At 41.3% G+C, this 26274-nt stretch overlaps 1 long non-coding RNA gene across 6 annotated transcripts in view; it reads right to left on the bottom strand.

Annotated features, from left to right (window-relative positions):
• Positions 1-26274, bottom strand: part of LOC131273224 (uncharacterized) — a 123458-nt gene that overhangs the window by 71775 nt on the left and 25409 nt on the right. The gene's annotated exons all lie outside the window — the stretch shown is intronic.

The raw sequence follows: 26274 nt of genomic DNA, 5'->3' as shown, positions 1-26274 counted from the left end.
CAAGAGAAAGACTGGAGTATCATCAAAACTATTTGATATTTGAAAACATGGAAAGAGATTCCAAAGGAAGAGTGCTTTGAATGAGATCTATAAAAAATAAAAATGATACATTGGTCTTCACCAAATTTTAAAACTGCAGATCTGAAAAAAAAAAAAAAACTATAAAGGTAAACTACAGATGGGGAATAATATTTGCAAACTTAACTATGACAAAGAAAGAACAGATACCTAGAATATCTGGAGCTAATAATGGAACAGGTATCTAGAATATTAGCAGTGGATGTGGTTCAAGGAGTTGAGTGCCTGCTTCCCACATGGGAAGTTCTGGGTTCAGTTGCAGGTACTTGCTAAAAGAAAAAGAAAAAACAAGCAAAGAAATGAAAAAAAAAATTCAGGGGAGCCAATGTGACTTAGTGGTAGAGCACTGGCTTCCCACTTACAAGGTCCTGGGTTCAACCCCTGACCCTGACATCAAAAACAAACAAACAAAAACAAAAAAAACACACAGATATATAGAATAAATTAAAAGAATTTCCAATATTGTCAAAATTCAACCATGAAAAAACAATTCTATTAGAAAATGGGCAATATATATGAGCAAACATTTCACCATAGTAGATAAATAGATGGGAAATAACTTCAGGAAGAGATGCTGTATATAATTAGCCATTAGGGAAATGCAAACTACACCATTATGATATATAACTACACATGATTAAAACAACTAAAATGCTGTTGGTGACAACACCAAATGCTGGTGAGGATGCAGAGAAATTGAATCTCTCATACACGGCATAAGAGAATGTAAAATGGTATAGTCACTCTGAAAACTAGTTAGCAGTTTCTTATAAAACTAAATATATATTTATCATACAGCCCAGCAAGTGTACTCCTGTACATTGACCACATAGAAATGAAAATGTATTCCCAAACTAAAGCATTTGTTTGTTGTTTGAAAAGATTTAATCAAACTGATAAGCCTCTAGCTAGGCTAACCAAACATAAAATAGAGAAGATAAAAATTACTAATACCAGGAATAGAAGAGGGGTCATCACTACTGGTTCCACAGACATTAAATGGATAATCAGATAAGACTATGAACATCAATGTGTCCAATAATTTGATAACTTAGATGTAATCACTCAAAAGTTCTTGAGAGGTGCAAGCTATCAAAACTCACACAAAAACAAATATAAAATCAGAATAGCCCTATAGCCATTAAAAATTTGAATCAATAATAACATTTCAAAATGAAAGGACCTGGTTCAGATAGTTCACTGGCAAATTCTACCAAACACTTAAGGAAAAATAAAACCAATTCTCCACAGCCTCTTTCAGAAAACAAAGCAGAGGGAACATTTCCTAACACGCTCAAGGAGGCCAACATTATCCTAATGGCAAAACAAGGAAAAGATATTACTAATAAAAATCAAGTGTTGAGGGAAGCGGACTTGGCCCAGGGGGTAGGACATCTGCCTACCACATGAGAGGTCCGTGGTCCAAACCCTGGGCCTCCTGACCCGTGTGGAGCTGGCCCACATCCAGTGCTGATGTGCACAAGGAGTGCCCTGCCATGCAGGGGTGTCCCCTGCATAGGGGAGCCCCACGCACAAAGAGTGCACCCCGTAATGAGAGTCACCCAGCATGAAAGAAAGGGCAGCCTGCCCAGGAATGGCACCACATACATGGAGAGCTGACACACCAAGATGATGCAACAAAAAGAAACACAGATTCCTGTGCCACTGACAAAGACAGAAGCAGACAAATAAAAAAGCACACAGCAAATGGACACAATGAACAGACAACTGGGGTGGGTTGGAGGGGAAATAAATAAATAAATAAATAAAAATCTTTTTTAAAAATCGCATGTTGAAAAAGCTACATAATGAAAGGTAAGTCTCCCTCTCATCCAGCCCCTGTTCCTTTAGTTCTTCCCCTGCCCAGACACCCACTTAACAATTTCACACATCTCCTTGCTGGATAGGCTGTCCAGGCAGAAGTATATATGCCTGTATCTGATTGTACAGCCTATTTTTTGCATTTTTTTACTTGAATTAAGTTATTCAGTCATTAAGCCAATGTTTCTTAAAGAAATGTCCAAAATAGACCTACCAGCATGACCATGTAACAAAGTCACATTAGGAAACTCTTAGTGAGAGGGAGTGACATGAAAAGGCAGAACAGACATAAACCAGGACTGCCCTAGACAAGTGGGAGCACACAGTCATCTTGGAGCTCATCCACCTGTTTAACAGCTCTATGGTAATCCAGTTCATGGACTTACTTTAGTTGACATATCAGTGATCTGGAGTCCCAAGGGTCCACGAAGACAAATGTACCACCTCCAACTCCAGCAGCAGAAGGTCCAGTATTAAAGGATAAGAAACTCAGCACAGGGTCTGAACCCTCCCTAGTGCACAGGACTAACACCTCCCACAAACACTCCAGGATGCAGAGCTCCAGGCAGCCTAGCACCTGAGGAGCCACGGACATCACCAAAGGCCTGGTGGAAGGAGCCTGGAGCTGAGTATCATGGGAGAGAGGGGCAGGACAGCTTCTAGCACTGCCCACATGCAGGCCCCACCCAGACCTCAGTACCCAGCCAGGCCTCAGACTGGGATGGTCCTGGTGACTTCTTGGTTCAGGTACCCAGGGCTCAGCTATTGGGTCATCGGAACCAATCCTCAACTTCTGAGGTTTTTTCCAAATCTTTAACATTCTCCATTTAATTTTTAGGTGCATTCAACTTTTCACCTTTGCTTTCTACTTAAGCATTATCTTGTCAACCTATTTTTTAGAGATTCCATTTCAAGTTTGAATTATGTTCCCATTTTTCTTATTTTTTAATTTCTTCTCATTCATTTTTTTGTTTTTTAAAATTTATCATGTCTTATATAATTTTCTTTTTGTCTTTATTTTTTTAATGTTAAATTTAAAAAATATGAGGTCCCCATATACCCCCACTCCCTCACCTCACTCCTCCCACCATAACAACAACCTCCTCCATCATCATGAGACATTCATTGCATTTGGTGAATACATCTCTGAGCACCACTGCAATCATGGTCAATGGTCCACATCATAACCCACACTCTCCCACAGTCCACCCAGTGGGCCATGGGAGGACATGCAATGTCCAGTAACTGTCCCTGCAGCACCACCCAGGACAACTCCAAGTCCCAAAAATGCCCCCACATCACACATCTTCCTCCCACTCCCTACCCCCAGCAGCCATTATGGCCACTTTCTCCATACCAAGGCCACATTTTCTTCTATTACTAATCACAATAGTTCATGCATAGAATATCAGTAAGTCCACTCCAATCTATACTCTATTCCTCCATCCTGTGGACCTTAGAATGGTTGTGTCCACTCCACATCTATATCAAGAGGGGGCTTAGATTCCACATGGATGCTGGATGCAATCCTCCTGCTTTCAGTTGTAGGCACTCTTGGCTCCCTGGTGTGGTGGTTGACCTTCTTCAACTCCATGTTAGTTGAGTGGGGTTAGTCCAATAAACCAGAATGTAGGAGCTGCAAGTCTGTTGAGGCTTAGGGCCTGGCTATCACATGGGCAGTCCAGAGATTCAGGTCCCCTGGGTATACATTAAACCCCAGCAACAACTACAGTTCTGGTAAAAGTAACAGGAGAGACTTGTGGACCAAGATCACATCTGAGTCCAGCTCCACCACACAGAAACACAAACTCCAAAGTAGGGGCAATTGGCATGGCACTGAACTCCATCTGCCATGACCATAGAACCTGTGGGTCTCTGTAGCCCTCAGAAGAACCAATACCTGAGGTTGTATCTACTTTATCTGTCTCTGGGACTCTGCTGAGGCATGCATAAGGGTGACCCCTCTGATAAACTCCCAGCTCTTTTTGGAGACTCATAGCCATATAAACTCATTTGTCCTTTCCATTTCCCTTTTCTTCAGGTCAAAATGTATTTTTAACTCCTGGTATTATATGTAGAGTGAGATATTCTGCTGGTCTGAGTTGACCCTTTTATTCAAGGTCATTTTCTAGTTACATCATCAGCTGGTACTTGGTAGTAATCCCTCAGCACCAGGGAGGCTCATCCCCAGGAGTCATGTCCCATGCTGGGGGGAAGGCAACACATTTACATGCTGAGTTTGGCTTTGAGACTGGCCACATTTGAGCAACATGGAGGCTCTCAGGAGGTAACTCTTATGCACTCTGCAGCTCTAGGCCTTGTCCTTATTTCATGTGCACAGGCTCACAAGCATAGTCATGGTCTTTTTTGGCCTTTGCCATTGCACTTGAGGGATTGTTGCTATTCCTTTAGGGACTGTGATAGAGCTCCCCTGGCCATTTTCTTAATGCCTTATATATTCTTTTCAGAAACTATATGTCAGTATATGACATAGGTCATGATGAAGAACTTTCATCCATTTGTTGTGGGTTACTCCACACTTACTCCTTTTCTCCCTATATTACTTTGGTACTTGAACGTAACATGAAATTTTTCTGTTGGTATGCATACAATTTTAAAACATTATAGACAAAACTGAGATTCAAAATAGCTTCAGTGAAGCAGAGATGTTTCTTTTCCTAGACTTTTAATGAAATTTTTTAAATTATGCAACTTTCTTCCTGATATTTCTGGATTCTCTACTTCTACCACTCTTAAAAATGGGTCCTCACTCTCATTACCTCTATTGCACCTTCTGTTGTTCATTTTCTTTCTCTATCTGACTACCAAATATTCCTTTTACATATACTCTATTGAGGAGAAACATTATTACATTGGCAAAATCTTGTCATTCTCTATGAATGTCTATATATTTTCAAAATCAATTACCTATAGTTTATTTCAATAAGTTACATTGGATTTCATTTCTGAATTATCTTATTATTGCATATTTATATGTATTGTATTTCTACAATCACTAGATTTTAGTTTCTTATATATATTTTATAGTGAAATTTCTTTGTTTTTATACTGAGTCATTTGACTACAGTTTTTAATTTTATATCAATCTATTTTCATACATACTTGGTATTAGCAATGGCAGTCTATATTCAACAAATTTTTAAAAGTATCTATTGCTTCAGATTCACAATCACATAGGTTCAGTGTCATTTATATCTGGACTACAATATTACCACTATATGGCTTTATCTCTATCATCAGGCAAATACACTGACATCCCCCAAAGTAATCTTTATATTTCCCATGGTCCTCAAGGATTCTGCTTAATACTTGCTCTTGCTATGGTTAAAAAAAACACAACAATATTTTATAAATAACCTCTAGAAAGAAAAATTAATTTAATAGGGTTTACTGAATTTTTAAAATTTAAGAACACAAACATTTATGTATATTCTGTCATGATCTTATTATTAAAACTTGAACACAAGTACATTAGTAAGAAACATGTAATTCAAAACCATACAAATATAGGTCTACAATTAGCTCACATTCCAGGATTTCAGAAATGCACTCCCAAGCATCCTATATCCTGGGGGTTTTCTGCTTCTCTCTGAGTGGATGGTCATTTGTGGAACTCATTCCACTCTGTTCTGAGCTGCATCTAAATAACCCACTGCTAAAATAAGCAATAATAAAATACTGAATGTCTTTCCCATGAGGTCAAGAACAAGATACATTAGTTCATTTTCATCACTGCCATTGAACACTGTACTGGAAATTCTAGCCAGGGCATTAGGCAACATAAAGAAATAAAGTCATCAAAATTGGAATGGAAGAAGTAAACTATCTTTATACACAGATGAAAGAATGCTTTCAACAGACAGTCCCAAGGAATCCACAATACAACTGGAAGAAATGGAGATTAAGCAAACTTGCATTCTACAAGACATGCACTCAAAAGTCCATTTTGTTTATATAGCAGAAAATAATATGAAATTGATTTTTTAAAGAAAATCCATTCATTTAGCCTCTAACAAATAAAATATCTAAGAATAAATTTAATGAAAGGGTGAAGACTTGAATAACTGGCATACATACATGGAAGAATTTAAGAAGACATATACATATGGCAAGACAACCATTGTTAATGGTTGATGGGACTCATTTGCTCTAATATCAATACTACACACAGGGAACTACAGATTCAATATAATAGTTATAAAAATCCTGGCAGCCTTATTTTTTTCTTACAGAAATGGAAAAACCAATTCTCAAATTTACATGACATCAGTAAGGGGCTTGACTGGTAAAACAATCACCTATTTCTCTTGTGAGATTGGGTAGATTAATTTATGTAACATGAAGACATTTGGCTGACTTAGATATGTAGGATTTGTGGGATCCTATAAGGGATACTGGGGTCACAGAAAAGAGGGATTAATTCTTCCCCTTAATGGAGAGACATCATTTTCCTGTAAGTCTTGAGGGGACTCAGAGGAAAGGATGTGGAATATCTCGGAGAACAGAGCTGTGTCTCTCCTTTGGGGGATTTTTGTTCAGGCTGGGTAAAGCTGTTGGATCTCAGAAGGAAGTGGAGGTCTCTGAAAGAACTAATAATTCACCATGTCCCTTCATCTGTATACCATAGGTCATAGGACCTGCAGTGAGTTAAGCATAAGCAAAGGTATAAACATTCATTCAACAACACTACTGACCAGTAAAATTCATGTGAAAACTACAAGGTCTCACTGCTACATCTCTTGGGAAGGGCATGATCTGGGAGAGGAAGGACTGAAATAGGAAAGGTGCACACACCAAGCTGCTCAGAGAGTTATTCAGGTCTTTCAACAGGGAGCCAAGTGTTGTTGACCACCTCCAGATAAGTTCTCATATCACTGATTGGACTTTTCAAATGCAAAGTTTTTATTTCTGTTGATTTACTACTTTCTATCTCTTTATTAATATTCTCTATTTGGTGAGACATAATTCTCATATTTTCCTTTTACTCATAAAGCATATTAAAACTAGTAATTTATAATCTTTATTTATCAAGTTCAAAATCTGGGCTCCAGAATGAGGAGGATGGCGGTGGAGTAAGGAGCTCCCAGAGTCAGCTCCTGCTACAGAGCAGTCAGTAAACACCCAGAGCTATCTGGAGCTAGGTGAAGCATCCATCTGGGGGCTCAAGGAGGCCAGAAGAGCATCCTGCCACATCCTTGAAGGAATGGAAGGAGGAGACTGCCCATCTGCAGAGAAAACTTGTAAGTAGATCACTCCAAACCACGGAGGCCAGTGCCCATCCTCTACTGAAGGTATAAGCCACACCACAAGCTGTTCTATGGCTGGAATTGAAAGCTCCACTTCCAAAAATTGGGGAGGAAGAGATAGTTGGGCACCAACTTCAGCTGCTGATGAGTAAATTTAGTGGGCCAAAGTATAATCCTAAGAACAACTAAAGTTTGGGACTGTCCATGTCAAAAAGAGGCTGGTAGCTGCCATCTTCACTCCACACTTGGCATGAGGGGAAGCAGGGTGGACTGACAATCACAGAGCTGGTGGGGACCAGTTTCCTTCAATCCAGGTCAGATTGCAGCTCTAGCCTAGGCACCAGTGTCGCCTCCAGCAGGGAAGAAGCTGCAGGGACCTGCATCAGCCTCTCCAGGAAATTACCAGCCAAGCCACGAAGGCCAGTGTTTATTCTACTTTGGCAGCATGAGCCACCCCAGGAGCTATTCTGTGGCTGGAATTGGAAGCTCCATTTCCAAAAAACAGGGAAGAAGGAGATGGTTGGTCATGATTTCAGCTACTGATTAGTAAATTCAGCTTACTAAAGTCTAACCCTAAGAACAGGTAAAGTATGAACCTGTCTAAGCTGGAAAGAGTCCAATGGCCACCATTTTGACTCCAAACCCCAGCCTGAGGGGAAGCTGGGCTGACCAAAAGTCATGGTGATGGTAGGAACCAGTTTCTTTCACCCAGATGAGCCTGCAGTCCTAGACTAGGCTTCAGCCCCACCTCTGGTAGGGAAGAGACTGGCCGGCCCTGCACCGTCCTATCCAGGTAACTTCAGGTACATTTGGCTGGCACAGACTGAATAATCAGAAGTCTATCAGGTCAACAGCAGTCATCTTGAACCTGCACTGCATAGATTGCTGCCCACACCTGCAGCTCCATCCTCACCCCAGGCAGGGAAGAAAGGGATGTGAAACTTCATCAGTCTCTCTGGGCAACTAGAGTCTAGGGCTGCATACTTGGGATTATTCTGTCCCAACCCTTGGCAAGAAGAAAGTTGGGAAAACCTTCATTGGTCCCTTAGGCAATGCAGGCAGTTTGAGCCTCCACAGCATATAGCACCTACTGCACAACCAGGAAGGGAGAAATAGCAGGAAGTCCTAAACTAAAGAGAAAACCTCACCCAAAATAAATACTCTAATAAGCCAGACGCCAAGATACCAACATAAAATCACAATGCACACCAAGACACAAGAAGAAATGGCCCAGTTAAAGGAACAAGATAAGCCTCCAGATGACATAAAGGAGCTGAGACAACTAATTGCAGATGTTCAAACAAATCTCCTTAATAAATTCAATGAGATGGCTAAAGAGATTAAGGATACTAAGAAGACATTGCATGAGCACAAAGAAGAATTTGAAAGCATACATATAATAATAGCAGATTTATGTGAATGAAAGGCACAATAAATGAAATTTTAAAAACTTTGGAATCATATAATAGCAGATTTGAGGAGGTGGAAGACAGGATTTGTGAGCTTGAAGAAATGGCCTCTGAAAGTGAACATACAAAAGAACAGATGAAGAAAAGAATAGAAAAATTGAACAAGGTTTCAGGGAAACTAAATGACAGCAAAAGAAATGCAAACATATGGGTCATGGGTGTCCTAGAAGGAGAAGAGATAGGAAAAGGGGCAGAAAGAATATCTGAAGAAATAATGACAGAAAATTTCCCAATCCTATTGAAGGACATAAACATCCATGTCCAAGAAGCAAAATATACTCCCATCCGAAAAAGTCCATATAGACAAACTTCAAGACACATACTAAAAAGAATGTAAAATGCCAAAGACGTAAATTCTGAGACTAGCAAGAGAAAAGCAATGCATAACATATAAGGGATATCCAAAATGATTAAGTGCTGATCTCTTACCAGAAACCATGAAGACAAGACAATGGTGTGATATACCTAAGATACTACAAAAGAAAAACTTCCAGCCAAGAATCTTATATCCAGCAAGATTGTCCTTCAAAAATGAGGGCAAACTTAAGATTTCACCATTGTAAATTATGTTAGCTGTGGGTTTTTCATATATACCCTTTATCATGTTCAGAAAATGTCCTTCTATTCCTATCTTTTGCAGTGTTTTTACCAGGAACGGGTGCTTTAGTTTGTCAAATGCTTTTTCTGTATCTAAAAATACGATCATGTGATTTTTTTCCTTTTCTGGTCATGTGACATATTAATTACATAGACTGATTTTATGTTGAATCATCCTTGCATACCAGGGATGAATTCCACTTGATCGTGGTGTATAATTCATTTGATGTGTTGTTGAATATGATCAGCAAGTATTTTGTTGAGGATTTAAAAAATTGGCCTGTAATTTTCCTATCTTGTGGTGTCTTTGTTTGGCTTTTGGGTAATGTTGCCATTATTGAATGAGTTAGGCAATGTTCCTTCTATTTCAATTTTTTGAAAGAGTTTAGGCAAGATTGGTGTTAGTTCTTTCTGGAATGTTTGGTAGAATTCACCTGTGAAGTCATCTGGCCCAGGACTCTTCTTAGTTGGGAGGTTTTAAATAACTGATTCTCTTTATTTGTGATTGGTTTATTGAGATCAACTTCTTTCATCAATGTAGGCTGCTTATGTGTTTCTAGGAATTTGTCCATTCCCACTAAATTGTCTTTCTGTTGGCATAGAGACTTTCAAAGTATACTCTTTGGATAGTTTCTATTTCTGTGGGGTCAGTGGTGATATCCTCTTTCTCAGGTATATAGAGTATATAAATATGTTCAGATATTCATTGGGTATTGTCCTTCAAGGTAGACATGACAACTGAGGGAGTGTTGAGCTCTACTGCATTCCCCAATTTAACAGCAACAATCGCCCAAGTCCTAGGGCAAAGACCAGAGAAGGATGGTAGAATGATGGGCCCTTGATACTGAGAACTATGCTTATAAGCCTGTGTGCTTGAAATTTCAACTAGGCCTAGAGCTGCAAGGTACCTAAATGTTACCTCCTGAGAGCCTCCGTGATGCTTAAATGTGGCCACTATCTAAGCCAAACTCAGTATGCACTACCTTCCCCCCAGTATGGGACATGACTCATGGTGATAAGCCTCCCTGGTGCTGAGGGATTACTACCAATTACTAGCTGGTGATGCAACTAGGAAAAGACCTTCAATAAAAGGGTGAAATGGTAAAGACAAATGAATTCATATGGCTAAGAGATTTCAAAATGAGTCAGGAGGTCATCAGAGGGGTCATGCTTATGCATGTCTCAGAAGGATCCCAGAGATAGCAAAGTAGATACAACCCCAGGTAGTGGTGCTCCTGAGGGCTATGGAAACACACAGGTTCTCTGGTCATGGTAGATGGCTCTGGAGTTCAGTGCCTTGTCAGTGGGCCATACTTTGGAATTTGTGCTCCTGAGTGTGATGGAGTTGGACTCCATCTCTACACATGCCTCTTCTGTCACTTTTACTGAACATGTGGCTGGCACTGGGGTTGGTGTATGCTCAGAAGAATTGAATCTCTGGACTGTCCATGTGCCAGCTCGTCCCTGAGCCTCAGCAGAATTGTAAAACCTACTCTCTGGTTTCATTGACCTTAACCAGGTCAGCTAACAGGGAGGTGAGGATGGTCAACTACCACACCAGGGAACTGAGAGAGTAGACAACTACAAGCAGGAGAATTGCATCAATCAACCATATTGGATCTACACCCCCTCTTGATTTAGAGGTGGTGTGGACATCACAATCCCAGGGTCCACAGGATGAGGAATAAAATATGGATTAGAGTGGACTTACTGGTATTCTACTATAGAACTATTGTGACTCTAGCAATGGAAGAAATTGTACCATTGATGTGGAGATAGTGGCCACAGGTGTTGCTGAGGACAGGGAGAAGAAAATGGAGGTGTGAAATGATGGCATTTTCAGGACTAGGATTTGTCCTGAATGATATCTGAGGGAGAGATGCAGGACCTTATATATCTTACCACAACCCACTGAATGGACTAGGAGAGAGTGTAAACTACAATGTAAACTATAATCCATGCAGTGCAGCAGTGCTCCAAAATGTATTCACCAAATGCAATTAATGTGCCACACTGATGAAAGAGGTTGTTGATGTGGGAGGAGAGAGTGGCTAAGGAGTGGGGTATACGGAAACATCTTATTTTTTTAATGTAACATTTTGTGTGATCTATGTATCTGAAAAAAGACAAGAAAAAAATTTGCTAAAAAAAATGAGAGTTTAAAATATTCACAGATAACCAGAAACTGAGAGAATTTCTAACCAACAGATGAGATTTTCAGGAAATTCTAAAGGGTGGGCTAGAGCCTGAAAAAAAAAGACTGGAGAGATGGGCCTAGCAGAGAGTCTAGAAATCAAGATTATATCAGTAAAATAACTAAAAGTGTAAAAAGAGTGATGAAAATAAAACATGCCAGAAAACTCAAATACTCAGGAATAAACTTAAACCAATGTTGTAAAGCACTTGTATTCAGAAAGCTGCAACTCAATGTTAAAGGAAATCAAGAAATGCCTAAATAACTGGAAGAACATTCCATGCTCATGGATTGGAAGATTAAGTATCTTTAAGATATCAATTCTACTCAAATTGATACACAGATTCAATGCAATTCTGATAAAAATTCCACCAACATTTTTAAAATTGAATACACAGGGACGTGGCTATGGCTCAATCAGTTGGGCTCCCATCTACCATATGGGAGGTCCTGGGTTCATGTCCCAGGGTCTCTTTGTGAAAGGCAGGCTCACCCGCCACCCAGCCCGCAGCACTGTTGAGAGGCAACTCAACAAGGTGATGCAACAAAAAAAGGGAGACAAGTGAAAAAAAAAACACAAAAGAGAGCACAGCAAATGGACACAGAGAGCAGACAGCAAGCAAGCTGCAAGAGGGGAGGGGAAATAAATAAATAAGTACACACATAGAAGGAACACAGTGAATGGACACAGAAAGAAGACAGCACATCAAAAAAGCCACAAGATGGGGGATAAAAATTTTTTGAAAACATGACTATCTAATATTTGGAAGGGTAAGTGGTCCTCAATAGCCAGAAACATCTTAAAAAGGAAAAATGAACTTTCCTCTCTAGAGTTTAAATTGTATTACTTAGCAATCATGGTAAATACAGCATGGTACTGGCAAAAGACAGTGGAACCAAACTGATGGTTCAGAAACAGGCCCTCACATGTATGGTCAAGTGATTTTTGACTAGCCTGTCAAACCCACACGACTCAGACAGAACAGTCCATTCAACAAATGGTGTTGAAAGAACTGGATATCCAAAGCCAAAAAAAAGGAAAAAGTACCCCTATTTCACACCTTATCCAAAAATTAACTCAAAATGGATTAAAAAAATAAACAAATAAATAAAACAAGAACAATACAGCTTCTAGAAGAAATTGTAGGAAAATGGCTTCAAGACCTGGTGTTAGGTGGCAGATTCTTAAAGGAGATAAGGACTGAGATGGACTACTGATGTTCAATGTATGTAGTTTTAAAAGCTTTAATGTAAATGTGTGGAAATGCATAGAGTGGATGGAAACACATAGTAACAGCTAGTTTATAAATGGGGATATGGCTGAAAATGGTAGAAGTCTAGGTATGTAAATTCCAATGAACAGAATGCTAGAGAATATTCTGGGAACTGAATAGCACAGTAAACCAAGAGAGGCATGAGAATTAAGGTTGATGGTATAGATGCAAGATTGTCCTTTGTTAGCTGGAGTAAATGTACTTATTGCAGGGTTGTGGGAATGTGAAGAAGCATGGGAAAGATACAACTGGAGTGACCTATAGACTGTGGATATCAGTAATAATACAATATTCTTTCATTTATGCCAAAGAATGTACAGTACTGATAATGGGGCAGTATGGAAAATGTGTGCTAAATGTACACTATGGATGTGGTAACAATCAGATGATATTATATTATTTGTAATAAATGTCCCACCACAGTGTGGTGTGTTGATAGAGGGGTATTGTTTGGGAATTCTGCATGTGTGCACAATTGTTTTATAAATTTACAACTTCTGTCATAAAAATATATTTTAAAAATAATAGCATGGATTGGGAAAACATACATGAAATAGAAGATAAGGACTGTTATTAGGAAGATTTTGACAATATTCTTTCATAATTTGTAACAAATATCTCACAACAATGCAAGGTGTTGGTGAAGGATTGATGAATGGACGCCTGTATTATATTATGCACGTTTGCTATGTAAGTTCCCAACTTACGGTTTTGTATGTTCATATATAAATGATATAAAGATAATAATAATAGGGTGGGTTGGGGAAAATACTCCAGTTAGTAATAATACTTTGACAATGCTCTCTAATCATTAGTTAAAAATTCTAACAACAATGCAAGGTATTGGTGGTATGGTGAGGTACAAGAGTCCTGTATGATGTTATATATGTGTTGTAAGTTCACAACTATTAATATTTGTTTATTGTTTATGTATGTTTACATGAGTGATATACTTCAATAAATTTTTAAAAATCTGAGTTTAATGGGGGATAGTTTCTATTAACTGTCTTTTACCTTGTGTGTGTAGTATTTTTTCTTGTTTCAGTGCATGTGCAAAAAACTGGATCTTTGAATATTTTAAGGTGGCCAGTCTGGAAATCCCAGTGTGTCAGAGCTGGACTCAGTTGCATTTTCCTTACATGAGGCTTTTCTGTCCCTTATATCTGAACCTATTTTTAGTACCAGAGTTAAGAGGTGTATGTCCAAGAGACTTAAATCTTTGGTCTGTCCATGTACCATTCGGCCCTGACTCTCAACAGATTTGCAACACCCACTCTCCAGTTCATTGGACTCACCCAGGACAACAAGGAGATGATGATGGACAACAAGCATGTCAAGGAACAGAGAGAGTCTTCAAATGGAAGCAAGATAGTCCCATCCATCTGCCCCATGGGATCTAAGCCCGCTCTCAGAGGTTAAGTGGGCATCACTATCCTAGAAACCTCCAGTTCAGGGAATGAACAATGGATGAGAGTAGACTTATTGTTATTCTACTACAGACTCATTATGATCCTGGCAATGGAAGAACTTTTATCACTGATGTGGAGGCAGTGGTCACTGGAGGTTCTGAGAGGAAGGAGAGGGAAAAACAGGTCTACTTTGGGGGCATTTTCAGGATGTGGGAATTGTCCTGAATGGCATTATAATGACAGATATAGGCTATTATATATCTTGTGATAACTTACAAAAATGTGGAGAGAGGTGGCAGACATGGCCCAGTGGTTAGGGCATCCATCTACCACATGGGAGGTCCACGGTTCAAACCCTGGGCCTCCTTGACCCATGTGGAGCTGGCCCATGTGCAGTGCTGATGTGTGCAGGGAGTGCTATGCCATGCAGGGATGTCCCCCATGCAGGGGAGCCCCACACACAAGGAGTGCATCCTGCAAGGACAGCCACCCAGTGCCAAAGAAAGTGCAGCCTGCCTGAGAATGGCACCACCCACATGGAGAAATGACACAACAGGATGATGCAGCAAATAGACACAGAGAGTGGACAACTGGGGTGGAGGGGAAGGAGAGAGAAATAAATAAATAAATAAATAAATAAATAAATAAATAAATAAATAAATAAATAATAAATAAATGTATGTATGTATGTATGTGGAGAGAATGTGAACTATAGTGTAAACAATCCAAGCTTAGTGGTCCAGTGCTCCAAAATGTGTTCATCAATTGTAACAAATGTATCACAGTAATGAAGGATGTTGTTAATGTGGGAAAGTATGGGAGGGTAGGGAGCAGGGCATATGGGAATTCCCTATATTGTTTATGTAACATTCATATAATCTAAGTATCTTTTTTTAAAAAAAAATAAAAACTATACAAAAAATAAAAGAATTATCCCTTGATCAAGGGTGATTTATCCCAGGAACAAAAGAGGGGTTCAACACAATATCATTCAATGTTATAATCCTTACTTCTCATGTAAGGAAATACTGCATGAACATTTCAATGAACAAAGAAAAGTTATTTCCAAAATCCAATATCCTTTTATGTAAAAAAACACTCTGGAAAATAGTTTGAGATATTAACTTCCTCAATGTGATGAAAGATCATGTACAATAACTCACAGCTAAAATTATAGTCAATGGTGAAATTCTGAAAATCCACAACCCAAAGCCAAGAACAGGTTAAGGTATATCAATTTCATCATTGCTACTCATTATTGTACAGGAAGTTCTGTCCAGAGCAATTAGGCAAGAGAATATAAAAGGCATACAAATTGTAAAGGAAGAAGTAAAGCTACCTCTTTACAAAGATTACATGATCCTTTATGTACAAAATCCAAAAGGAAACTTAAAAAAAAGGATCTTCTAAATTAATTCAGTATATTTGCAGAGTATAAAACAAAAATCCAAAAATTAGTTACATTTTGACACTCCAGCAAAGAATTATCTGAAATGAAAATGAAAAGATTCTACTCAATTGACATCTAAAAGAAAAAGTCCTAAGTATAAATTTAATGAAATAGGTGCAACACTGTACACTAAACTAGAAAAAAGACTGCTGAACACAATTGAAGACTGAAACCAAAGGCAGGACATCCATTGGTCATGTCTCATAAGTCAAAGTATTGTTAATGTGTCAATACTACCCAAAGTGAGCTACAGATTCAATGACATATTTATCAAATTCCTACTTTACTTTTACAGAAATGGAAAACTTAATCCTCAAATTCACATGGAATCTTTAATTGTCTCACATTATAAAAACAACTTTGAAAAAGTATCAAAATACAATAAGCATGCTAACCAGAATATTACCCAAAATTATACTACATAACATGCAGTGAACCAGGTAAATCTGTTCTCTTCTCCAGGGTAATGTCTTACAACAGAACTAGATAAATTTGCTCTCTTTTCAAGGGTAAATACTTATAAACAGAAACAGTCCTTAAGTAACCACAGAAAGGGTAATCAAAATACCTACTATATGTTGCTCAATGAGAAACCAAATCCTTAGAATGAACGGAAAGAAAAGAGTTCTCAGTAGATAAACAGAAGGAATTAAAAGATGTAAATGAATATTTCAGAGCTCAGACTAAATTATCAAATACAAAAAAATTACTGGTGGACTTAATAAAATGCAGGCATCAGAGGAAAATACTGTCATGCTGGAAGCTAGATGAGTAGAAATCATTTAAGCTCAGTATATACACAGAAAGAGGATACAAAATTAACAGTCTAAAAGAACTGTAGGACACTTAAAGTTTTTAATATTCATTCCAAAGATGGAAGGAGATAGAAGGAATTTGATGTGAAATAAATATGTTAAAAGTGACTGAACACCACCCAACTTGCAAATACAGATCCCAAAGATCTCAGAAAATGTCACCTGGAGAAAATCCAGTCAAACAATTGAAGAAATGAAGTCAATCTTGAAAAATCTTGAAAAGAGGCACAGGAAATGAAACATCTTGAAAAGAGGCATAGAGAAATGAACATTACATGTAGGAAAATATTATTTTGAAGGACTGTATTTCCCATCAGAAAACATACATGGCATAAGGGAGTTTAACTTTAAAGTGCTGAAAGAAAGGAATTGTTATTTACCAAAAAGAGTTTAGGCTGCAAATGTTGCTTACACTTTGAAGGGAAAATTAAGAAAGGACAGACTGAAAAACAGACTTCTTCACTAGAGTCCTTCCTCTATAAGGATGTGAAAGGAACTGCTTCAGGCTGAATAGAAATGATACAAGAAGGAAGCTTCAGGAATAAAAGATATAGTCCAGAAATGGGTAAAGGAAATAACCTATTTTTAAACTTTAAAATTGTTTCTTATATTTTAAAAGATACAACATTTTTGTAAAAGTTAGACTCTACTCTGGGTGGTAGGACACCCTCCATGTAGAGGGAATGTAGGTGACCACTATAAGAAGTGGGGTTGAAATGATCCAAGTGCTTCAAAGGCTGTCAGTTGAATTGCTATGTTAACTCTAATACATTTGACTAGATTGGTATACATATGTTATTCTCAGAGCAATCAGTTCAGTGCCATGTCAGTTGACCCAACTTTGGAGTTTGTGTTCCTGAGTGTGATGGAGTTGGACTCAGATGTGACCTTTCTACACATGCCTCTTCTGTTACTTTCACCAGATCTGTGGTTGGTGCTAGTGTTGGTGTGTACTCAGGAGACCTGAATTTCTGGACTGTCCATGTGACAGCCAGGTCCTGAGCCTCAGCAGACTCGCAACTCCTACCCTCTGGTTTATTGGACTTAACCCAGCGACCTAACAGGGAGGTGAAGAAGGTTAACCACCACACCAGGGAACTGAGAGTGCCTACAACTGCAAGCAGGAGAATTGCATCCATCATCTATGTGGAATCTAAGCCACCTCTCAATATAGAAGTGGAGTGGACACAACCATCCCAGGTTCTACAGAATGGAGGAATAGAGTATGGACAAGAGTAGACTTGCTGATAATGTACTATGAAACTATTGTGATTAGTAATGGAAGAAATTGTAGCATTGAGGTGGAGAAAGTGGCCATGGTAGCTGCTGAGGGTAGGGAGAGGGAAGAGGAGATATGTGGGGGCATTTTCAGGACTTGGAGTTGTCCTGGGTGGAACTGCAGGGACAGATGCTTGACATTGTATGTCCTGCCATGGCCCACTGGGTGGACTAGGGGAGAGTGTAAACTACAATGTAAACCATTATCCATGTGGTGCAGCAGTGCTCCAAAATGTATTCATCAAATGCAATGAATATCCCATGATGCTGAAAAAGGTTGTTCATGTGGGAGGAGTGGGTGAGGGGGGTGGGGGATATTTGTGGACTGCTTATATTTTTTAATGTAAATTTTTAAAAAATAGAGAGAAAAAAACAATTGCAAAAAACTCTAGAAAAATTGTGACCTAAATAGTCCTTTATCTAAGAGACACATATAAAGCACCTAAAACATTGGCATACAACTTGTGGAGTGAGCAACAGTATTCATTTCTCTTCGCTGAATACCTAGGAGTAGGATTGCTGGGTTAGAGGGGAAGTTGGTCTTTTCCAGCCATCCTCCCTACCAAGGTTGACCATACTACAGCAGGATCTGGGTGGCCACTACTTTTCAGCTGTGCATGGGTTGTCAGTCACCCTGGAGAAAATGCAAGATTTCCTGGTGCTGACCCCACAGCTCCTCCTATAGTAGGCTTCCAAGAGTCTAAGACCAATGACCCACCTGATTCTGCCCTGCAAGTTCAGGGGACTCCTGCCTTACATGGATGATGGCAGTGCTGGTGCTGGAGCAGAAGGTTGGGTATATCTACCATTAAGTCCTTTCTCAATCATACCAAACATGATTTTCAAACAACAGAGTCCAGTAATGCAGGAGTGTCCTGGGGGCTGGACCACAGGCTTTGACACACCAACATCCTGCCTGTGTTTGTGCATGCTCTTTCCTCCATTGCACCCCAGGCACAAGTCAATCAGGGTGGACTCTGCCTTTAATAGAGTTTTTCTGGACCATGGTAAGATATTCAGAGGCCCACCCTATGTATCTGGTCTTTATGGGAACTTGCCTGGGCAAGCTTTGCCCCTGCCACCAGCTCTGCACAGTCTTAGATGCGCCTCTTCGGCTCTGGAGCACAAAGTTTACATTTATGCTCCAGGTGTCAGTGAGGGCCTCTCCTCCTTCCTGGAAGACCTGGACCTCTAAAGAGAAACCTCTGTTCCAATTGCTCAGAAAGCAGCTCCATCCAGAACTCACAGACCTCTCCCATGACTTCATGTGCCAAACAAAATGCCATTTTCATGAGCCCATACAGCAATACTGGAGGTTTCCCTGGAGGGCAGGAGTCCAGATCCACACCCCTCCCTGCTGCACCAGAGGTCCTCAGAGAACATGAGCTGGATGGCCAGAAGACAATCAACCCAGCCTCACAGGTGGCCAGAGGAAGGTTCTAAGAGAAGATGGTTTAGATTTGTCCACAGGAATAAAAGGAAGTCAAGGAATTGCTCACCCAAATCTGATAGTTATAGACAGAGTGAAGTGAAGACATTTGACTGCCACACAGGCAAGGGGAGGCTCGGAGGTGGCTGCCATGCCCAGCTAGCTAAATAGACCACTTATGTGGCTCTAGACTTGAAGATGGAAGCACATTCCTGAGCATCAATGCACTGGGCAGGGGGGAGGGGTGAAAGAAGACTGAGTCCATACTGACTGCAGTGCCACCAAGCCTTTAAGTTCCTTCCTTCTGTCTACTGTTTAATCCTGTCTTTATTTTTATGGTCAACTTCAGGAATTCACATCAATATACCCATTTTAACCCCCATCCACAGATATTGTTGAGATTCCTGCATTTACATATAAGTAGCTGTTTCCTGTATGCACATTAAGCAAATGTGATAAGATACAACACAGGATTGTTTGTTTCACTAGAATCCCATGGCTGTGGTGAGATACATGAATGGAACTGGTCACCTTTGGGCCACACTTTATACACTGGGCCATTGATTTGTTTCTTCTATTCAGCTTTGCACTCACTCTATCTCCCTGCTTCCGTCATCTCTGCTAAAACAGGGCAAAGCCTTGTGAAAACTCATGTAGTGAAGCATATCTCTCCTGTGAGATTGTGATAGACTAAATCATATCACATGGAGTGATCTCTGGTTGAGCTTCAGTTGACCTAGATATGTAAGAATTTGTGGGACTCTCTGATGATGTAGGCGTGTAATTACCCTCCTTAACAGAGGGATGCAATTCTCTCAAAGGTCTTATTGGGACACATAGGGAAGGTTGTAGCTCATCTCACAGAACAGGGCTGGTTGTTTTCTTTGGGGGTTTTGGGATTGGGCTGAAAGCAGGATGGGTTCTCAAAAGGTTGTTGAAGCCTCTGAAAGAACAAATAATCCACAATGTCTGCTCTTCTGTGAACCATAAATCATTGGATCTTGTATTAGTCAGGGTTCTCTAGGGAAACAATCAGCAAGAGACATCTGTCAATAGTATGTGATTCTATAAGAGTCTCTCACACAACTATGGTGATGCACAAGTCCAGGTTCCACAGACAGGCTGCAACCAGGGGCTGCAATGAAAGTCCAATGAAGGTTCATGACAAGTTCTGGGAGATGTTGGCTGTTGAAGATGAGCTGGGAAATCCTCTCTCAATGCTGGAATTACTTCCCTTTTTTAAGGGATTCAACTGATTGGGTTAAGTGTCACTCACTGCTGATTGCAATCTCCCTGATTGATGCAATTATAACCAGCTATCTATGATTTACCACTAAAATAAAGTTAATGGTGACTGAAGTCCATAAATACCCTTGTATTACAGTTAGTCCAGTGCTTGATTGGCCAAACAAATGGGCACAATTACATGGTCTGGTTGACACAATAGCCTAACCATCACAGTCCACCCCTTGTCAACCTGGTAACCATACACATTACCTTAAACCATACTTAGTCTCTAAGCAAAAACAGTAACAGACATGCATATATCTGTATTTCTGCCTAACAATGTTCAACTCTCTTGTGTACAACTGGAAACATATTAATTCCATATAGAATAGGGTGCAAGTTCTTGAGTAATATTCACTCTCAAACTTGATATCCTCAAATATTATGACATTAAATTGATAAAACTTGTTATATAAGGCAAAAGTTTGGGGAAGAAGACAAAGAAATTTGTTTTGTGTACATATAAAATCATCATAATAATGAAACAAGGAAGAAAGATTCATGACCATTTACTTTTCTAACTGGTCACATGACAAAGTTCATATTTATCTGCGGTCACCCCTCGGGCTGAGGTGTGGTTTGCTGGCCTGGCGGGGGAGCAGCCGCGGCAGGCCAAGCTGCTGCCCCCATAATAGGGTGGCTGGTCGGACTCACCGCCACCCCTGAAGGGAGCTTGACATGGGCGCAGAGTGCCCTCGGATCTCCCCTTCTTGGCAGCCATGCTTCCACGGCCATCCCTCCTCCCGGATGGCGCCACACGATGCCTGTGGGGCGGCACCCTTCTTCTTCTTTCTCTCTGCACAGGCACAGGGCGGAAAATTCCAGTCTGCCCTTTTCCCCTCCCCCGACAGCAGCAACAGCCAGGCGTGGGCAGGAAACTCAAGTCTGCCCTCCACCCCAGCAACAGCAGCCACCAATCCCTAAACCCTGCCCCTTCCCCCAGCAACAGCGACAGCCAATCCCTAACCACCACCCCTCCCCCATCCAGTACCACCCACTGACCTTTCGCCGGCAACCAATCAGAACAGGGCATGGCTTTGACCAATCAGCCTTCCCCAGCCCCTATAAAACTGTTGCCTCTCCCTCACTAAAGTGGACTTGCGTGTTTACCTTGTCTCCGAGGTAGTTTTCTGCCATGCGCCCTCCAGTCCTGAGAGCCCCCAACAAGGGCCTGGCCTCCCTTGTCCCCAGTTCGTCGCCTGCTTCTCCGGGTGACCCCTTCATCGCCGGCTTCACCAGGCGACCCCATCAGCCGAACCATGCAACCCCTGTGAGACCGACCCCTCGTCTGCTGCCGGACTGACCCCTCGTCCCAAGCGGGACCGATCCCTCGTCCCAAGTGGGACCGACCCCTCGTCCTGAGCTGGACCAACCCCTCGTCCGCAGCCAGACCCCACCTCTACCGACCGAGCAAACCGTCGCATTTATCACTTCTTCCACTACCCATTCCATGTTTCCAAACCATCAGAAAGCATCTCAGCTGGCCATGGTTCTTTGCCTGGTGGGGTGACTGAAACTTTCATTCCTGAAGAATATGGGCCATTGTTAGTCCTGCTTGGATTGGGTTGTTGCAAATTTCCATTGACATTAATCATAGGACATGGCAGTACTAGGAGATTCCCTACAGGATCTCGTGTATTCCAGGCAAACTCTTCTGTACTCCTATTATGTAGATGCAGTAGTAGTTCCCCTTGACAGTCAGGATCAATCACCCCAGCCAGTACAGTAATTCCCTTATTTGACTGTTGATTCAGAGGTAAGAGATCTGGTAGCAGTTTTAACTTCCATTTCAATGGAATCATTGTTGTGTTCCCTGGTGACAGCACTCCTTCTTTTGTGACTAAAACCTGTAGGCCAGCAGAGTTTGAGGTTGCAGGGACAGGAAGCAAAAATTTTCCTGGTGGGTCACTAGGGGTAATAGTCAGTGGTGCCACTCCCCCTTCTACCCCTTGATTCCTGGACCCATGGATCCTGGTTATGGGAGAAACAGTGCCATAGAGTGGACACTGATTTAAAGCATACACAGCCTCCTGGAGAACACTGCCTCAGCCCTGCAAGGTATTGCCACCTGGTTGGCACTGTATTTGAGTCTTCAAAAGGCCATTCCACCATTCTATCAATCTAGCTGTTTCAGGGTGATGGGGAACATGGTAAGACCAGTGAATTCCAAGGGCATGTGCCCATTCCCACACATCATTTGCTGTTAAATAGGTTTCCTGATCAGAAACAATGCTGTGTAGAATGCTATGGAGGTATATAAGGCATTTGGTTGGTCCACAGATAGTAGTTTTAGAAGAAGCATTGCATGCAGGAAATGCAAACCCATATCCAGAGTATGTGTCTTATTCCAGTTAAAACAAATCACTGCCCCTTCCATGGTGGAGTGGTCCAATGAGGTCATCCTGCAACCAGGTAGAAGGCTGGTCACCTTGAGGAATGGTGCCATTTCAGGGGCTGAGTGTGGGTCTCTGTTGCTGGCAGGTTGCGCAATCAGCAGTGGCTATAGCCAAGTCAACCTTGGTAAGGGGAAGTCTATATTGCTGAGCCCATGCATAACCTCCATCCCTACCTTATGGCCACTTTGTTCATGGGCCCACTGGGCAATGACAGGAGTGGCTGGGGAAAGAGACAGCATTAGTCACAGAGCAGGTCATCTTATTCACTTGATTAAAATCTTCCTCTGCTGAAGTCACCCCCTGGTGAACATTCATGTGGGACACAAATATTTTCATGTCTTTTGCCCACTCAAAAAGGCCTATCCACATACCTCTTCTCCGGACCTCTTTGTCACCAATTTTCCAATCATGTTCCTTCCAAGTACCTGACCATCCAGCCAAACCATTGGCAACAGCCCATGAATCAGTGAACAAATGCACCTCTGGCCATTTCTTCTTCCAAGCAAAATGAACAACCAGGTGCACTACTCCAAGTTCTTCCCACTGGGAGGATTTTCCCTCACCACTGTCCTTCAGGGATGTCCCAGAAAGGGGCTGCAGTGTTGTAGCTGCCCACTTTTGGGTGCTACCAGCACGTTGTGCAGAACCATCTATAAACCAGGCCCAAGTTTTCTCTTCCTCAATCAACTGATTGTAAGGACTCCCCTAGAGGCCAAAACAGTGGGCTGGGAAAGAAAAGGTAACAAGGCAGGAGTGGTGACCATGGGTATTTGGGTTACTTCCTCATGTAACTTACTTCAGGACCAGTTCGAGTCCTATCTCATATGTACCACTTCCACTTTATTATGCAGTGCTACTGTGCACTCCCAACTTTATGGTTTGGTGGGTCAGACAATACCCAGCTCATGATAAGAAACTCAACTCTCATGGTAACTTGATGTCCCATGGTTAAGAATTCAGTCTCCACTATAGCCCAGTAGCAGGCCAAAACCTGTTTCTCAAAAGGGTAGTAGTTATCTGCAGAGGATGGCAGGGCTTTGCTCCAAAATCCTAAGAGTCTGCATTGTGATCCTCCTGTAGGGGTCTGCCAAAGGCTCCAGGTAGCATCTTTATTTGCCACTGAAACTTCCAGCACCATTGGATCTGCTGGATCATATATGGTCCAAGTGAGAGTGCAGCTTGCACAGCAGCCTGAACCTGAAGTAGAACCTCTTCTTGTTCTGGTACCCAATTAAAACTAGCAGCTTTTCTGGTCACTGGGTAAATGGGCTGGAGTAGCACACCCAGTGAGGAATGTGTTGTATCCAAAATCCAAAGAAACCAACTAAGCATTGTGCCTCTTTTTGGTCATTGGAGGGGTCAGATGCAACAGCTTATCCTTCACTTTAGAAGGGATAGCTCAACATGCCCCACACCACTGGACACCTAGAAATTTCACTGAGGTGGAAGGACCTTGTATTTTAATTGGATTTATCTCCCATTCTCTCTTATGCAAATGCCTTACCAATAAGTCTAGAGCCTTTGCTACTTCTTGCTTACTAGGTCCTATCAACATGATATCATCAATATAATGGACCAGTGTGATGCCCTGAGGGAGGGAGAGATGATCGATATCCCTGCAGACAATACTATGACATAGAGCTATAGAGTTCATAAACTCATGAGACAGGACAGTGAAGGTATACTGCTGGCCTTGCCAGCTGAAAGCAAACTGTTTCTGGTGGTTCTTGCTAATAGCAATTGAGAAAAAACACATTGGCTAAATCAACAGCTGCATACCAGGTACCAGGGGATGTGATTTGCACAAGCAATGGTAACACATCTGGAACAGCAGGTGCAATTGAGGTCACCATTAGGTTAAGTTCACTATAATCTACTGCCATCCTCCAAGATCCATCTGTTTTATGCACAGGCCAAATAGGACAGTTGAATGAGGTTGTGGTGGGAATCACCACCCCTGCATCCTGCAAATCTTTGATGGTGGCACTACTTTTTGTAATCCATCTGGGAATCCAGCATTGCTTTTGATTTACTATTTTCCTAGGTAGGGGCAGTTCTAGTGGCTTCCACTTGGCCTTTCCAACCATAATGGCCCTCACTCCACAAGTCAGGGATCCAATGTGGGGATTTATCTAGTCACTTACTGAGTATGTCTATTCCAATTATGCATCCCGCAACTGGGGAAATAACCACAGAATGAGTCCAGGGACCTACTGGACCAACTGTGGGACAGACCTGAGCTCCATTAATCATCTGACTTCCATAAGCCCCTACTCTGACTTGTGGACCATAGTGATATTTTGGGTTTCCTGGAATTAATGTCACTTCTGAGCCAGTATCTAATAATTACTGAAATGTCTGATCATTTCCTTTTCCCCAATGCAGTTACTCTGGTAAAAGTAGGTCTCCTTGGGGAAAAGTGGGAGAAAGATTAACAATATAAAGTTTGGGCAGCTTAATGGGATCCTTCCCCCAAGGAGACTTGGCCTTCTCCTCATTCAAGGGGCTCTGGGTCTGTAAACCATCTCAAGTCTTGGAATTGATTAAGGTGCTGTGATTCTCTGCATCTGTAATTTGAGTTAGGGTTTTATTCACTCAACCTAGAACACTTCTGTTTATAAAGATTGTGAAGAAAATTAGTAGACTGCTTATCTCACTGCTAGGTCCCCCATTATGTATTATCCAATACCATAACTCTATGCAACTCAGACTATTTTGAGTGCTTTTTTGAATCTGCCTTTCATGGTGGTAGCCATGCCCACCTTGACTTTGAGATTATCTGCTATTTGACTTTTACCAGACTGACATCCAATCATCCCCATAATGTTTAAGGATTCTAATTCCATCAGAGTCCCCCCTACAGTTATATCTGGACTACAGAGAACAACAACCACAGAGCTCTCCAGGGAAGATGGAGTAAGTCTTACAAAATTATTCCTTACAATCCTGATTAAAGGTGTGTCCTCTGGACATTTCTGGTATGGGTGGGCAGCTCTAAAATGGTAAATCCATTCTAGCATTACAATCTCCCTAAGCCTTTGAATTCCTTCTTCTACTGTGTACAAGCATAAATCGGGTATCTCAACCTCAGACATGCTAGGCCATCTTTTGGCCCACGCTTCAATCAGCCACCCAAACAAACTGTTAAAGCCCTTTCTAGGTGGGCTGCTGGCAAGATGGTCGCTGAGTGAACTTGCCTTTGCGGTATTCCCGGGAGGAGATGGTTGGGCGCGGCTACAGGCTCTCCAAGGCCAGGCTTTTTTGGGATTTTTGCAGGGCAGAAGTGCCTGGACATCGATTGGGTGGAAAGGTAATGGAGAGGATTGGTCTAGTAGATATAATTTGGGTTCTATTGCCTGTAGGTGAGACCCACGCACGGGCTCCTCCCTATTGGGGGTGGGGGAAACCGCAGTCCAGCCCAGTGGCACCACTTTTAGACGGCTCTGAGCTGTTAAGGAGTTCACGAGTTCTGGGCGAGCTGTGCACGGGTTGATGCGACGGGTCGCCTTT

This window comes from Dasypus novemcinctus, chromosome 14, assembly GCF_030445035.2.
Source record: "Dasypus novemcinctus isolate mDasNov1 chromosome 14, mDasNov1.1.hap2, whole genome shotgun sequence".
NCBI lineage: Eukaryota > Metazoa > Chordata > Mammalia > Cingulata > Dasypodidae > Dasypus > Dasypus novemcinctus.
The sequence above is the reverse complement of the archived record's forward strand: the minus strand, read 5'-3'. Positions and strand labels throughout refer to the sequence as shown.